This window comes from Neovison vison, chromosome 5 (genome assembly GCF_020171115.1).
Source record: "Neovison vison isolate M4711 chromosome 5, ASM_NN_V1, whole genome shotgun sequence".
Lineage (NCBI taxonomy): Eukaryota > Metazoa > Chordata > Mammalia > Carnivora > Mustelidae > Neogale > Neogale vison.
The window spans coordinates 709722-723320 of record NC_058095.1 but is presented as its reverse complement, the minus strand read 5'-3'; positions in this window follow the sequence as shown (position 1 = coordinate 723320).

Below are 13599 nucleotides of genomic sequence, written 5' to 3'. Positions count from 1 at the left end.
CTTTCCCTCTGGTTCCTTCAGCTTCTGTGAGGTTCTGTCAGGATCTGTCAGGATCCCTAAGCTCCTGTCAGCTTCCCACCGTTTCCCTCCGGTTCCCTCAGGTTCGTTCATCTTCTGTGAGATTCTGTCAGGATGTGTCAGGATCCCTCAGCTCTTGTCAGCTTCTCTCAACTCCTGTCAGCTTCCCTCAGCTTCCTCAGCTTCTGTGAGGTTCTGTGAGAATGTGTCAGGATCCCTCAGCTCCTGTCAGCTTCCCGCAGCTCCTGTCAGCTTCCATCATGTTCCCTTCTGTTCCCTCAGCTTCCTTTAGCCTCTGTGAGGTTCTGTGAGGATGTGTCAGGATCCCTCAGCTCCTATCAGCTCCCCTCAGTTTCCATCCGGTTCTCTCAGCTTTCTTCCGCCTCTGTGAGGTTCTGTCAGGATGTGTCAGGATCCCTCAGCTCCTGTCAGCTTCTTTCAGTTTCCCTCCTGTCAGCTTCCCTCAGTTTCCCGCCGGTTCCCTCAGCTTCCTTCAGCCTCTGTGAGGTTCTGACAGGATCTGTCAGGATCCCTCAGCTTCTGTCAGCTTCCCTCAGCTCCTGTCAGGTTTCCTCAGCTCCTGTCAGGTTCCCTCAGCTTCCTCAGCTTCTGTGAGGTTCTGTCAGATGTGTCAGGATGTTTCGGCTCCTGTCAGCATCCCTCAGGTTCCTTCAGCTTCTGTGAGGTTCTGTCAGGATGTGTCAGGATCCCTCGGCTCCAGTCATCTTCCCTCGGCCTCCTTCAGCTTCTGTGAGGTTCTGTCAGGATCTGTCAGGACCCGTCAGCTTCCGTCAGCTTCCCTCAGCTCCTGTCAGGTTCCCTCAGCTTCCTCAGCTTCTGTGAGGTTCTGTCAGGATGTGTCAGGATCCCTCGGCTCCTGTCAGCTTCTTTCAGTTTCCCTCCTGTCAGCTTCCCTCAGTTTCCCGCCGGTTCCCTCAGCTTCTTTCAGCCTCTGAGAGGTTCTGACAGGATATGTCAGGATCCCTCAGCTCCTGTCAGCTTCCCTCAGCGTCCTTCAGCTTCTGTGAGGTTCTGTCAGGATCTGTCCGGACCCGTCAGCTTCTGTCAGCTTCCCTCAGCTCCTGTCAGGTTCCCTCTGGTTCCTTCAGCTTCTGTGAGGTTCTGTCAGGATGTGTCAGGATCCCTCATCTCCTGTCAGCTTCCCTCAGGTTCCTTCAGCTTCTGTGAGGTTCTGTCAGGATGTGTCAGGATCCCTCGGCTCCAGTCAGCTTCCCTCAGCTTCCTTCCGCTTCTCTGATGTTCTGTCAGGATCTGTCAAGACCCGTCAGCTTCTGTCAGCTCCCTCAGCTCCTGTCAGGATCCCTCAGCTCCTGTCAGGTTCCCTCAGCTTCCTCAGCTTCTGTGAGGTTCTGTCAGGATGTGTCAGGATCCCTCGGCTCCTGTCAGCATCCCTCAGGTTCCCTCCGGTTCCCTCAGGTTCGTTCAGCCCCTGTGAGGTTCTGTCAGGATGTGTCAGGAGCCCTCGGCTCCTGTCAGATTCCCTCCGGTTCCCTCAGGTTCCTTCAGCCCCTGTGAGGTTCTGTCAGGATGTGTCAGGATCCTTCAGCTCCCGTCAGCTTCCCTCAGCTCCTGTCAGGTTCCCTCAGCTTCCTCAGCTTCTGTGAGGTTCTGTCAGGATGTGTCAGGATCCCTCGGCTCCTGTCATCTTCCCTCGGCCTCCTTCAGCTTCTGTGAGGTTCTGTCAGGATCTGTCAGGACCCGTCAGCTTCCGTCAGCTTCCCTCAGCTCCTGTCAGGTTCCCTCAGCTTCCTTCAGATTCTGTGAGGTTCTTTCAGGATCTGTCAGGATCCCTCGGCTCCTGTCAGCTTCCCTCAGGTGACGTCAGCCTCTGTGAGGTTCTGTCAGGATGTGTCAGGATCCCTCAGCTGCCGTCAGCTTCCCTCAGGTTCCCTCCGTCTCCCTCAGGTTCCTTCAGCCTCTGTGAGGTTCTGTCAGGATGTGTCAGGATCCCTGAGCTCATGTCAGCTTCCCTCAGGTTCCCTCCGGTTCCCTCAGGTTCGTTCAGCCCCTGTGAGGTTCTGTCAGGATGTGTCAGGAGCCCTCAGCTCCTGTCAGCTTCCCTCAGGTGACGTCAGCCTCTGTGAGGTTCTGTCAGGTTGTGTCAGGATCCTTCAACTCCTGTCAGCTTTCCTCAGGTTCCTCCTGTTACCTCAGGTTCCTTCAGCCTCTGTGAGGTTCTGTCAGGATGTGTCTGGATCCCTCGGCTCCTGTCAGCTTCTTTCAGTTTCCCTCCTGTCCGCTTCCCTCAGTTTCCGTCCGGTTCTCTCAAGTTCCATCAGCTTCTGTGAGGTTCTGTCAGGATGTCAGGATCCCTCAGCTCCTGTCAGCTTCCCTCACTCCCTCCGGTTCCCTCAGGTTCCTTCAGCCTCTGTGAGGTTCTGTCAGGATGTGTCAGGATCCCTCGGCTCCTGTCAGCTTCTTTCAGTTTCCCTCCTGTCAGCTTCCCTCAGTTTCCCACCGGTTCTCTCAGCTTCCTTCAGCCTCTGTGAGGTTCTGACAGGATCTGTCAGGATCCCTCAGCTTCTGTCAGCTTCCCTCAGCTCCTGTCACGTTTCCTCAGGTTCCTTCAGCTTCTGTGAGGTTCTGTCAGGATGTGTCAGGATCCCTCATCTCCTGTCAGCTTCCCTCAGGTTCCTTCAGCTTCTGTGAGGTTCTGTCAGGATGTGTCAGGATAACTCGGCTCCAGTCAGCTTCCCTCAGCTTCCTTCAGCTTCTCTGATGTTCTGTCAGGATCTGTCAAGACCCGTCAGCTTCTGTCAGCTCCCTCAGCTCCTGTCAGGATCCCTCAGCTCCTGTCAGGTTCCCTCAGCTTCCTCAGCTTCTGTGAGGTTCTGTCAGGATGTGTCAGGATCCCTCGGCTCCTGTCAGCATCCCTCAGGTTCCCTCCGGTTCCCTCAGGTTCGTTCAGCCCCTGTGAGGTTCTGTCAGGATGTGTCAGGAGCCCTCGGCTCCTGTCAGATTCCCTCCGGTTCCCTCAGGTTCCTTCAGCCCCTGTGAGGTTCTGTCAGGATGTGTCAGGATCCTTCAGCTCCCGTCAGCTTCCCTCAGCTCCTGTCAGGTTCCCTCAGCTTCCTCAGCTTCTGTGAGGTTCTGTCAGGATGTGTCAGGATCCTTCGGCTCCTGTCAGCATCCCTCAGGTTCCTTCAGCCTCTGTGAGGTTCTTCAGGATGTGTCAGGATCCTTCAACTCCTGTCAGCTTTCCTCACGTTTCCTCCTGTTACCTCAGGTTCCTTCAGCCTCTGTGAGGTTCTGTCAGGATGTGTCTGGATCCCTCGGCTCCTGTCAGCTTCTTTCAGTTTCCCTCCTGTCAGCTTCCCTCAGTTTCCTTCCGGTTCTGTGAGGTTCTGTCAGGATGTGTCAGGATCCCTCATCTCCTGTCAGCTTCCCTCAGGTTCCTTCAGCCTCTGTGAGGTTCTGTCAGGATGTGTCAGGGTCCATCAACTCCCGTCAGCTTCCCTCAATTTCCCTCCGGTTCTCTCAGGTTCCTTCAGCTTCTGTGAGGTTCTGTCAGGATGTGTCAGGATCCCTCGGCTCCAGTCATCTTCCCTCGGCCTCCTTCAGCTTCTGTGAGGTTCTGTCAGGATCTGTCAGGACCCGTCAGCTTCCGTCAGCTTCCCTCAGCTCCTGTCAGGTTCCCTCAGCTTCCTTCAGATTCTGTGAGGTTCTTTCAGGATCTGTCAGGATTCCTCGGCTCCTGTCAGCTTCCCTCAGGTGACGTCAGCCTCTGTGAGGTTCTGTCAGGATGTGTCAGGATCCCTCAGCTGCCGTCAGCTTCCCTCAGGTTCCCTCCGTCTCCCTCAGGTTCCTTCAGCCTCTGTGAGGTTCTGTCAGGATGTGTCAGGATCCCTGAGCTCATGTCAGCTTCCCTCAGGTTCCCTCCGGTTCCCTCAGGTTCGTTCAGCCCCTGTGAGGTTCTGTCAGGATGTGTCAGGAGCCCTCAGCTCCTGTCAGCTTCCCTCAGGTGACGTCAGCCTCTGTGAGGTTCTGTCAGGTTGTGTCAGGATCCTTCAACTCCTGTCAGCTTTCCTCAGGTTCCTCCTGTTACCTCAGGTTCCTTCAGCCTCTGTGAGGTTCTGTCAGGATGTGTCAGGATCCCTCGGCTCCTGTCAGCTTCTTTCAGTTTCCCTCCTGTCCGCTTCCCTCAGTTTCCGTCCGGTTCTCTCAAGTTCCATCAGCTTCTGTGAGGTTCTGTCAGGATGTCAGGATCCCTCAGCTCCTGTCAGCTTCCCTCACTCCCTCCGGTTCCCTCAGGTTCCTTCAGCCTCTGTGAGGTTCTGTCAGGATGTGTCAGGATCCCTCGGCTCCTGTCAGCTTCTTTCAGTTTCCCTCCTGTCAGCTTCCCTCAGTTTCCCACCGGTTCTCTCAGCTTCCTTCAGCCTCTGTGAGGTTCTGACAGGATCTGTCAGGATCCCTCAGCTTCTGTCAGCTTCCCTCAGCTCCTGTCACGTTTCCTCAGGTTCCTTCAGCTTCTGTGAGGTTCTGTCAGGATGTGTCAGGATCCCTCATCTCCTGTCAGCTTCCCTCAGGTTCCTTCAGCTTCTGTGAGGTTCTGTCAGGATGTGTCAGGATAACTCGGCTCCAGTCAGCTTCCCTCAGCTTCCTTCAGCTTCTCTGATGTTCTGTCAGGATCTGTCAAGACCCGTCAGCTTCTGTCAGCTCCCTCAGCTCCTGTCAGGATCCCTCAGCTCCTGTCAGGTTCCCTCAGCTTCCTCAGCTTCTGTGAGGTTCTGTCAGGATGTGTCAGGATCCCTCGGCTCCTGTCAGCATCCCTCAGGTTCCCTCCGGTTCCCTCAGGTTCGTTCAGCCCCTGTGAGGTTCTGTCAGGATGTGTCAGGAGCCCTCGGCTCCTGTCAGATTCCCTCCGGTTCCCTCAGGTTCCTTCAGCCCCTGTGAGGTTCTGTCAGGATGTGTCAGGATCCTTCAGCTCCCGTCAGCTTCCCTCAGCTCCTGTCAGGTTCCCTCAGCTTCCTCAGCTTCTGTGAGGTTCTGTCAGGATGTGTCAGGATCCTTCGGCTCCTGTCAGCATCCCTCAGGTTCCTTCAGCCTCTGTGAGGTTCTTCAGGATGTGTCAGGATCCTTCAACTCCTGTCAGCTTTCCTCACGTTTCCTCCTGTTACCTCAGGTTCCTTCAGCCTCTGTGAGGTTCTGTCAGGATGTGTCTGGATCCCTCGGCTCCTTTCAGCTTCTTTCAGTTTCCCTCCTGTCAGCTTCCCTCAGTTTCCTTCCGGTTCTGTGAGGTTCTGTCAGGATGTGTCAGGATCCCTCATCTCCTGTCAGCTTCCCTCAGGTTCCTTCAGCCTCTGTGAGGTTCTGTCAGGATGTGTCAGGGTCCATCAACTCCCGTCAGCTTCCCTCAATTTCCCTCCGGTTCTCTCAGGTTCCTTCAGCTTCTGTGAGGTTCTGTCAGGATGTGTCAGGATCCCTCGGCTCCAGTCATCTTCCCTCGGCCTCCTTCAGCTTCTGTGAGGTTCTGTCAGGATCTGTCAGGACCCGTCAGCTTCCGTCAGCTTCCCTCAGCTCCTGTCAGGTTCCCTCAGCTTCCTTCAGATTCTGTGAGGTTCTTTCAGGATCTGTCAGGATCCCTCGGCTCCTGTCAGCTTCCCTCAGGTGACGTCAGCCTCTGTGAGGTTCTGTCAGGATGTGTCAGGATCCCTCAGCTGCCGTCAGCTTCCCTCAGGTTCCCTCCGTCTCCCTCAGGTTCCTTCAGCCTCTGTGAGGTTCTGTCAGGATGTGTCAGGATCCCTGAGCTCATGTCAGCTTCCCTCAGGTTCCCTCCGGTTCCCTCAGGTTCGTTCAGCCCCTGTGAGGTTCTGTCAGGATGTGTCAGGAGCCCTCAGCTCCTGTCAGCTTCCCTCAGGTGACGTCAGCCTCTGTGAGGTTCTGTCAGGTTGTGTCAGGATCCTTCAACTCCTGTCAGCTTTCCTCAGGTTCCTCCTGTTACCTCAGGTTCCTTCAGCCTCTGTGAGGTTCTGTCAGGATGTATCTGGATCCCTCGGCTCCTGTCAGTTTCTTTCAGTTTCCCTCCTGTCCGCTTCCCTCAGTTTCCGTCCGGTTCTCTCAAGTTCCATCAGCTTCTGTGAGGATCTGTCAGGATGTCAGGATCCCTCAGCTCCTGTCAGCTTCCCTCACTCCCTCCGGTTCCCTCAGGTTCCTTCAGCCTCTGTGAGGTTCTGTCAGGATGTGTCTGGATCCCTCGGCTCCTGTCAGCTTCTTTCAGTTTCCCTCCTGTCAGCTTCCCTCAGTTTCCCACCGGTTCTCTCAGCTTCCTTCAGCCTCTGTGAGGTTCTGACAGGATCTGTCAGGATCCCTCAGCTTCTGTCAGCTTCCCTCAGCTCCTGTCACGTTTCCTCAGGTTCCTACAGCTTCTGTGAGGTTCTGTCAGGATGTGTCAGGATCCCTCATCTCCTGTCAGCTTCCCTCAGGTTCCTTCAGCTTCTGTGAGGTTCTGTCAGGATGTGTCAGGATACCTCGGCTCCAGTCAGCTTCTCTCAGGTTCCTTCCGCCTCTGTGAGGTTCTGTCAGGATGTGTCAGGATCCCTCAGCTCCTGTCAGCTTCCCTCAGCTCCTGTCAGATTCCCTCAGCCCCTCAGCTTGTGGGAGTTTCAGTCAGGATGTGTCAGGATCCCTCGGCTCCTGTCAGCATCCCTCAGGTTCCTTCAGCCTCTGTGAGGTTCTGTCAGGATGTGTCAGGATCCCTCGGCTCCTGTCAGCTTCCCTCAGCTCCTGTCAGGTTCCCTCAGCTTCCTTCAGCTTCTGTGAGGTTCTGTCAGGATCTGTCCGGACCCGTCAGCTTCTCTCAGCTTCCCTCAGCTCCTGTCAAGTTCCCTCAGGTTCCCTCCGCTTCCCTCTACTTCCTTCAGCCTCTGTGAGGTTCTGTCAGGATGTGTCAGGATCCCTCGGCTCCTGTCAGCTTCCCTCAGCTCCTGTCAGGTTCCCTCAGCTTCCTCAGCTTCTGTGAGGTTCTGTCAGGATGTGTCAGGATCCCTCGGCTCCTGTCAGCTTCTTTCAGTTTCCCCCCTGTCAGCTTCCCTCATGTGCCCTCCGGCTCCCTCAGGTTCCTTCAGCCTCTGTGAGGTTCTGTCAGGATGTGTCAGGATCCCTCGGCTCCTGTCAGCTTCCCTCAGGGTCCTTCAGCCTCTGTGAGGTTCTGTCAGGATGTGTCAGGATCCCTCGGCTCCTGTCAGCTTCCCTCAGCTCCTGTCAGGTTCCCTCAGCTTCCTTCCGCTTCTGTGAGGTTCCGTCAGGATCCCTCAGGTCCTGTCAGCTTCCCTCAGTTTCCATCCGGTTCCCTCAGGTTCCTTCAGCTTCTGTGAGATTCTGTCAGGATGTGTCAGGATCCCTCAGCTCCTGTCAGCTTCCCTCCGTTTCCCTCTGGTTCTCTCAGCTTCCTTCACCTTCTGTGAGGTTCTGTCAGGATCTGTCAGGATCCCTCAGCTTCTGTCAGCTTCCCTCAGCTCCTGTTACTTTCCCTCTGGTTCCTTCAGCTTCTGTGAGGTTCTGTCAGGATCTGGCAGGATCCCTAAGCTCCTGTCAGCTTCCCACCGTTTCCCTCCGGTTCCCTCAGGTTCGTTCATCTTCTGTGAGGTTCTGTCAGGATGTGTCAGGATCCCTCAGCTCTTGTCAGCTTCTCTCAACTCCTGTCAGCTTCCCTCAGCTTCCTCAGCTTCTGTGAGGTTCTGTGAGAATGTGTCAGGATCCCTCAGCTCCTGTCAGCTTCCCGCAGCTCCTGTCAGCTTCCATCATGTTCCCTTCTGTTCCCTCAGCTTCCTTTAGCCTCTGTGAGGTTCTGTGAGGATGTGTCAGGATCCCTCGGCTCCTGTCAGCTTCCCTCAGCTTCCTTCACCCTCTGTGAGGTTCTGTCAGGATGTGTCAGGATCCCTCGGCTCCTGTCAGCTTCCCTCAGGTGCCTTCACCCTCTGTGAGGTTCTGTCAGGATGTGTCAGGATCCCTCGGCTCCTGTCAGCTTCCCTCAGGTGCCTTCACCCTCTGTGAGGTTCTGTCAGGATGTGTCAGGATCCCTCGGCTCCTGTCAGCTTCCCTCAGGTGCCTTCACCCTCTGTGAGGTTCTGTCAGGATGTGTCAGGATCCCTCGGCTCCTGTCAGCTTCCCTCAGGTGCCTTCACCCTCTGTGAGGTTCTGTCAGGATGTGTCAGGATCCCTCGGCTCCTGTCAGCTTCCCTCAGGTGCCTTCACCCTCTGTGAGGTTCTGTCAGGTTGTGTCAGGATCCCTCGGCACCTGTCAGCATCCCTCAGGTGCCTTCAGCCTCTGTGAGGTTCTGTCAGGATGTGTCAGGATCCCTCGGCTCCAGTCAGGGTCCCTCAGGTGCCTTCAGCTTCTGTGAGGTTCTGTCAGGAGGTGTCAGGATCCCTCAGCACATGTCAGCTTCTTTCAGTTTCCCTCCTGTCAGCTTCCCTCAGTTTCCCTCCGGTTCTCTCAAGTTCCATCACCTTCTGTGAGGTTCTGTCAGGATGTGTCAGGATCCCTCAGCTCCTGTCAGCTTCCCTCACTTTCCCTCCGGTTCCCTCAGGTTCCTTCCGCCTCTGTGAGGTTCTGTCAGGATGTGTCAGGATCCCTCAGCTCCTGTCAGCTTCTTTCAGTTTCCCTCCTGTCAGCTTCCCTCAGTTTCCCGCCGGTTCTCTCAGCTTCCTTCAGCCTCTGTGAGGTTCTGACAGGATCTGTCAGGATCCCTCAGCTTCTGTCAGCTTCCCTCAGCTCCTGTCAGGTTTCCTCAGCTCCTGTCAGGTTCCCTCAGCTTCCTCAGCTTCTGTGAGATTCTGTCAGATGTGTCAGGATGTTTCGGCTCCTGTCAGCATCCCTCAGGTTCCTTCAGCTTCTGTGAGGTTCTGTCAGGATGTGTCAGGATCCCTCGGCTCCAGTCATTTTCCCTCGGCCTCCTTCAGCTTCTGTGAGGTTCTGTCAGGATCTGTCAGGACCCGTCAGCTTCCGTCAGCTTCCCTCAGCTCCTGTCAGGTTCCCTCAGCTTCCTTCAGATTCTGTGAGGTTCTTTCAGGATCTGTCAGGATCCCTCGGCTCCTGTCAGCTTCCCTCAGGTGACTTCAGCCTCTGTGAGGTTCTGTCACGATGTGTCAGGATCCCTCAGCTCCCGTCAGCTTCCCTCAGCTTCCCTCCGTCTCCCTCAGGATCCTTCAGCCTCTGTGAGGTTCTGTCAGGATGTGTCAGGATCCCTCGGCTCCATTCAGCTTCCCTCCGTTTCGGTCTGGTTCCCTCAGCTTCCTTCAGTTTCTGTGAGGTTCTGTCAGGATCTGTCAGGATCCCTCGGCTCCTGTCAGCTTCCCTCAGGGTCCTTCAGCCTCTGTGAGGTTCTGTCAGGATGTGTCAGGATCCCTCGGCTCCTGTCAGCTTCCCTCAGCTCCTGTCAGGTTCCCTCAGCTTCCTTCCGCTTCTGTGAGGTTCCGTCAGGATCCCTCAGGTCCTGTCAGCTTCCCTCAGTTTCCATCCGGTTCCCTCAGGTTCCTTCAGCTTCTGTGAGATTCTGTCAGGATGTGTCAGGATCCCTCAGCTCCTGTCAGCTTCCCTCCGTTTCCCTCTGGTTCTCTCAGCTTCCTTCACCTTCTGTGAGGTTCTGTCAGGATCTGTCAGGATCCCTCAGCTTCTGTCAGCTTCCCTCAGCTCCTGTTACTTTCCCTCTGGTTCCTTCAGCTTCTGTGAGGTTCTGTCAGGATCTGTCAGGATCCCTAAGCTCCTGTCAGCTTCCCACCGTTTCCCTCCGGTTCCCTCAGGTTCGTTCATCTTCTGTGAGATTCTGTCAGGATGTGTCAGGATCCCTCAGCTCTTGTCAGCTTCTCTCAACTCCTGTCAGCTTCCCTCAGCTTCCTCAGCTTCTGTGAGGTTCTGTGAGAATGTGTCAGGATCCCTCAGCTCCTGTCAGCTTCCCGCAGCTCCTGTCAGCTTCCATCATGTTCCCTTCTGTTCCCTCAGCTTCCTTTAGCCTCTGTGAGGTTCTGTGAGGATGTGTCAGGATCCCTCAGCTCCTATCAGCTCCCCTCAGTTTCCATCCGGTTCTCTCAGCTTTCTTCCGCCTCTGTGAGGTTCTGTCAGGATGTGTCAGGATCCCTCAGCTCCTGTCAGCTTCTTTCAGTTTCCCTCCTGTCAGCTTCCCTCAGTTTCCCGCCGGTTCTCTCAGCTTCCTTCAGCCTCTGTGAGGTTCTGACAGGATCTGTCAGGATCCCTCAGCTTCTGTCAGCTTCCCTCAGCTCCTGTCAGGTTTCCTCAGCTCCTGTCAGGTTCCCTCAGCTTCCTCAGCTTCTGTGAGGTTCTGTCAGATGTGTCAGGATGTTTCGGCTCCTGTCAGCATCCCTCAGGTTCCTTCAGCTTCTGTGAGGTTCTGTCAGGATGTGTCAGGATCCCTCGGCTCCAGTCATCTTCCCTCGGCCTCCTTCAGCTTCTGTGAGGTTCTGTCAGGATCTGTCAGGACCCGTCAGCTTCCGTCAGCTTCCCTCAGCTCCTGTCAGGTTCCCTCAGCTTCCTCAGCTTCTGTGAGGTTCTGTCAGGATGTGTCAGGATCCCTCGGCTCCTGTCAGCTTCTTTCAGTTTCCCTCCTGTCAGCTTCCCTCAGTTTCCCGCCGGTTCCCTCAGCTTCTTTCAGCCTCTGAGAGGTTCTGACAGGATATGTCAGGATCCCTCAGCTCCTGTCAGCTTCCCTCAGCGTCCTTCAGCTTCTGTGAGGTTCTGTCAGGATCTGTCCGGACCCGTCAGCTTCTGTCAGCTTCCCTCAGCTCCTGTCAGGTTCCCTCTGGTTCCTTCAGCTTCTGTGAGGTTCTGTCAGGATGTGTCAGGATCCCTCATCTCCTGTCAGCTTCCCTCAGGTTCCTTCAGCTTCTGTGAGGTTCTGTCAGGATGTGTCAGGATCCCTCGGCTCCAGTCAGCTTCCCTCAGCTTCCTTCCGCTTCTCTGATGTTCTGTCAGGATCTGTCAAGACCCGTCAGCTTCTGTCAGCTCCCTCAGCTCCTGTCAGGATCCCTCAGCTCCTGTCAGGTTCCCTCAGCTTCCTCAGCTTCTGTGAGGTTCTGTCAGGATGTGTCAGGATCCCTCGGCTCCTGTCAGCATCCCTCAGGTTCCCTCCGGTTCCCTCAGGTTCGTTCAGCCCCTGTGAGGTTCTGTCAGGATGTGTCAGGAGCCCTCGGCTCCTGTCAGATTCCCTCCGGTTCCCTCAGGTTCCTTCAGCCCCTGTGAGGTTCTGTCAGGATGTGTCAGGATCCTTCAGCTCCCGTCAGCTTCCCTCAGCTCCTGTCAGGTTCCCTCAGCTTCCTCAGCTTCTGTGAGGTTCTGTCAGGATGTGTCAGGATCCCTCGGCTCCTGTCATCTTCCCTCGGCCTCCTTCAGCTTCTGTGAGGTTCTGTCAGGATCTGTCAGGACCCGTCAGCTTCCGTCAGCTTCCCTCAGCTCCTGTCAGGTTCCCTCAGCTTCCTTCAGATTCTGTGAGGTTCTTTCAGGATCTGTCAGGATCCCTCGGCTCCTGTCAGCTTCCCTCAGGTGACGTCAGCCTCTGTGAGGTTCTGTCAGGATGTGTCAGGATCCCTCAGCTGCCGTCAGCTTCCCTCAGGTTCCCTCCGTCTCCCTCAGGTTCCTTCAGCCTCTGTGAGGTTCTGTCAGGATGTGTCAGGATCCCTGAGCTCATGTCAGCTTCCCTCAGGTTCCCTCCGGTTCCCTCAGGTTCGTTCAGCCCCTGTGAGGTTCTGTCAGGATGTGTCAGGAGCCCTCAGCTCCTGTCAGCTTCCCTCAGGTGACGTCAGCCTCTGTGAGGTTCTGTCAGGTTGTGTCAGGATCCTTCAACTCCTGTCAGCTTTCCTCAGGTTCCTCCTGTTACCTCAGGTTCCTTCAGCCTCTGTGAGGTTCTGTCAGGATGTGTCTGGATCCCTCGGCTCCTGTCAGCTTCTTTCAGTTTCCCTCCTGTCCGCTTCCCTCAGTTTCCGTCCGGTTCTCTCAAGTTCCATCAGCTTCTGTGAGGTTCTGTCAGGATGTCAGGATCCCTCAGCTCCTGTCAGCTTCCCTCACTCCCTCCGGTTCCCTCAGGTTCCTTCAGCCTCTGTGAGGTTCTGTCAGGATGTGTCAGGATCCCTCGGCTCCTGTCAGCTTCTTTCAGTTTCCCTCCTGTCAGCTTCCCTCAGTTTCCCACCGGTTCTCTCAGCTTCCTTCAGCCTCTGTGAGGTTCTGACAGGATCTGTCAGGATCCCTCAGCTTCTGTCAGCTTCCCTCAGCTCCTGTCACGTTTCCTCAGGTTCCTTCAGCTTCTGTGAGGTTCTGTCAGGATGTGTCAGGATCCCTCATCTCCTGTCAGCTTCCCTCAGGTTCCTTCAGCTTCTGTGAGGTTCTGTCAGGATGTGTCAGGATAACTCGGCTCCAGTCAGCTTCCCTCAGCTTCCTTCAGCTTCTCTGATGTTCTGTCAGGATCTGTCAAGACCCGTCAGCTTCTGTCAGCTCCCTCAGCTCCTGTCAGGATCCCTCAGCTCCTGTCAGGTTCCCTCAGCTTCCTCAGCTTCTGTGAGGTTCTGTCAGGATGTGTCAGGATCCCTCGGCTCCTGTCAGCATCCCTCAGGTTCCCTCCGGTTCCCTCAGGTTCGTTCAGCCCCTGTGAGGTTCTGTCAGGATGTGTCAGGAGCCCTCGGCTCCTGTCAGATTCCCTCCGGTTCCCTCAGGTTCCTTCAGCCCCTGTGAGGTTCTGTCAGGATGTGTCAGGATCCTTCAGCTCCCGTCAGCTTCCCTCAGCTCCTGTCAGGTTCCCTCAGCTTCCTCAGCTTCTGTGAGGTTCTGTCAGGATGTGTCAGGATCCCTCGGCTCCTGTCATCTTCCCTCGGCCTCCTTCAGCTTCTGTGAGGTTCTGTCAGGATCTGTCAGGACCCGTCAGCTTCCGTCAGCTTCCCTCAGCTCCTGTCAGGTTCCCTCAGCTTCCTTCAGATTCTGTGAGGTTCTTTCAGGATCTGTCAGGATCCCTCGGCTCCTGTCAGCTTCCCTCAGGTGACGTCAGCCTCTGTGAGGTTCTGTCAGGATGTGTCAGGATCCCTCAGCTGCCGTCAGCTTCCCTCAGGTTCCCTCCGTCTCCCTCAGGTTCCTTCAGCCTCTGTGAGGTTCTGTCAGGATGTGTCAGGATCCCTGAGCTCATGTCAGCTTCCCTCAGGTTCCCTCCGGTTCCCTCAGGTTCGTTCAGCCCCTGTGAGGTTCTGTCAGGATGTGTCAGGAGCCCTCAGCTCCTGTCAGCTTCCCTCAGGTGACGTCAGCCTCTGTGAGGTTCTGTCAGGTTGTGTCAGGATCCTTCAACTCCTGTCAGCTTTCCTCAGGTTCCTCCTGTTACCTCAGGTTCCTTCAGCCTCTGTGAGGTTCTGTCAGGATGTGTCTGGATCCCTCGGCTCCTGTCAGCTTCTTTCAGTTTCCCTCCTGTCCGCTTCCCTCAGTTTCCGTCCGGTTCTCTCAAGTTCCATCAGCTTCTGTGAGGTTCTGTCAGGATGTCAGGATCCCTCAGCTCCTGTCAGCTTCCCTCACTCCCTCCGGTTCCCTCAGGTTCCTTCAGCCTCTGTGAGGTTCTGTCAGGATGTGTCAGGATC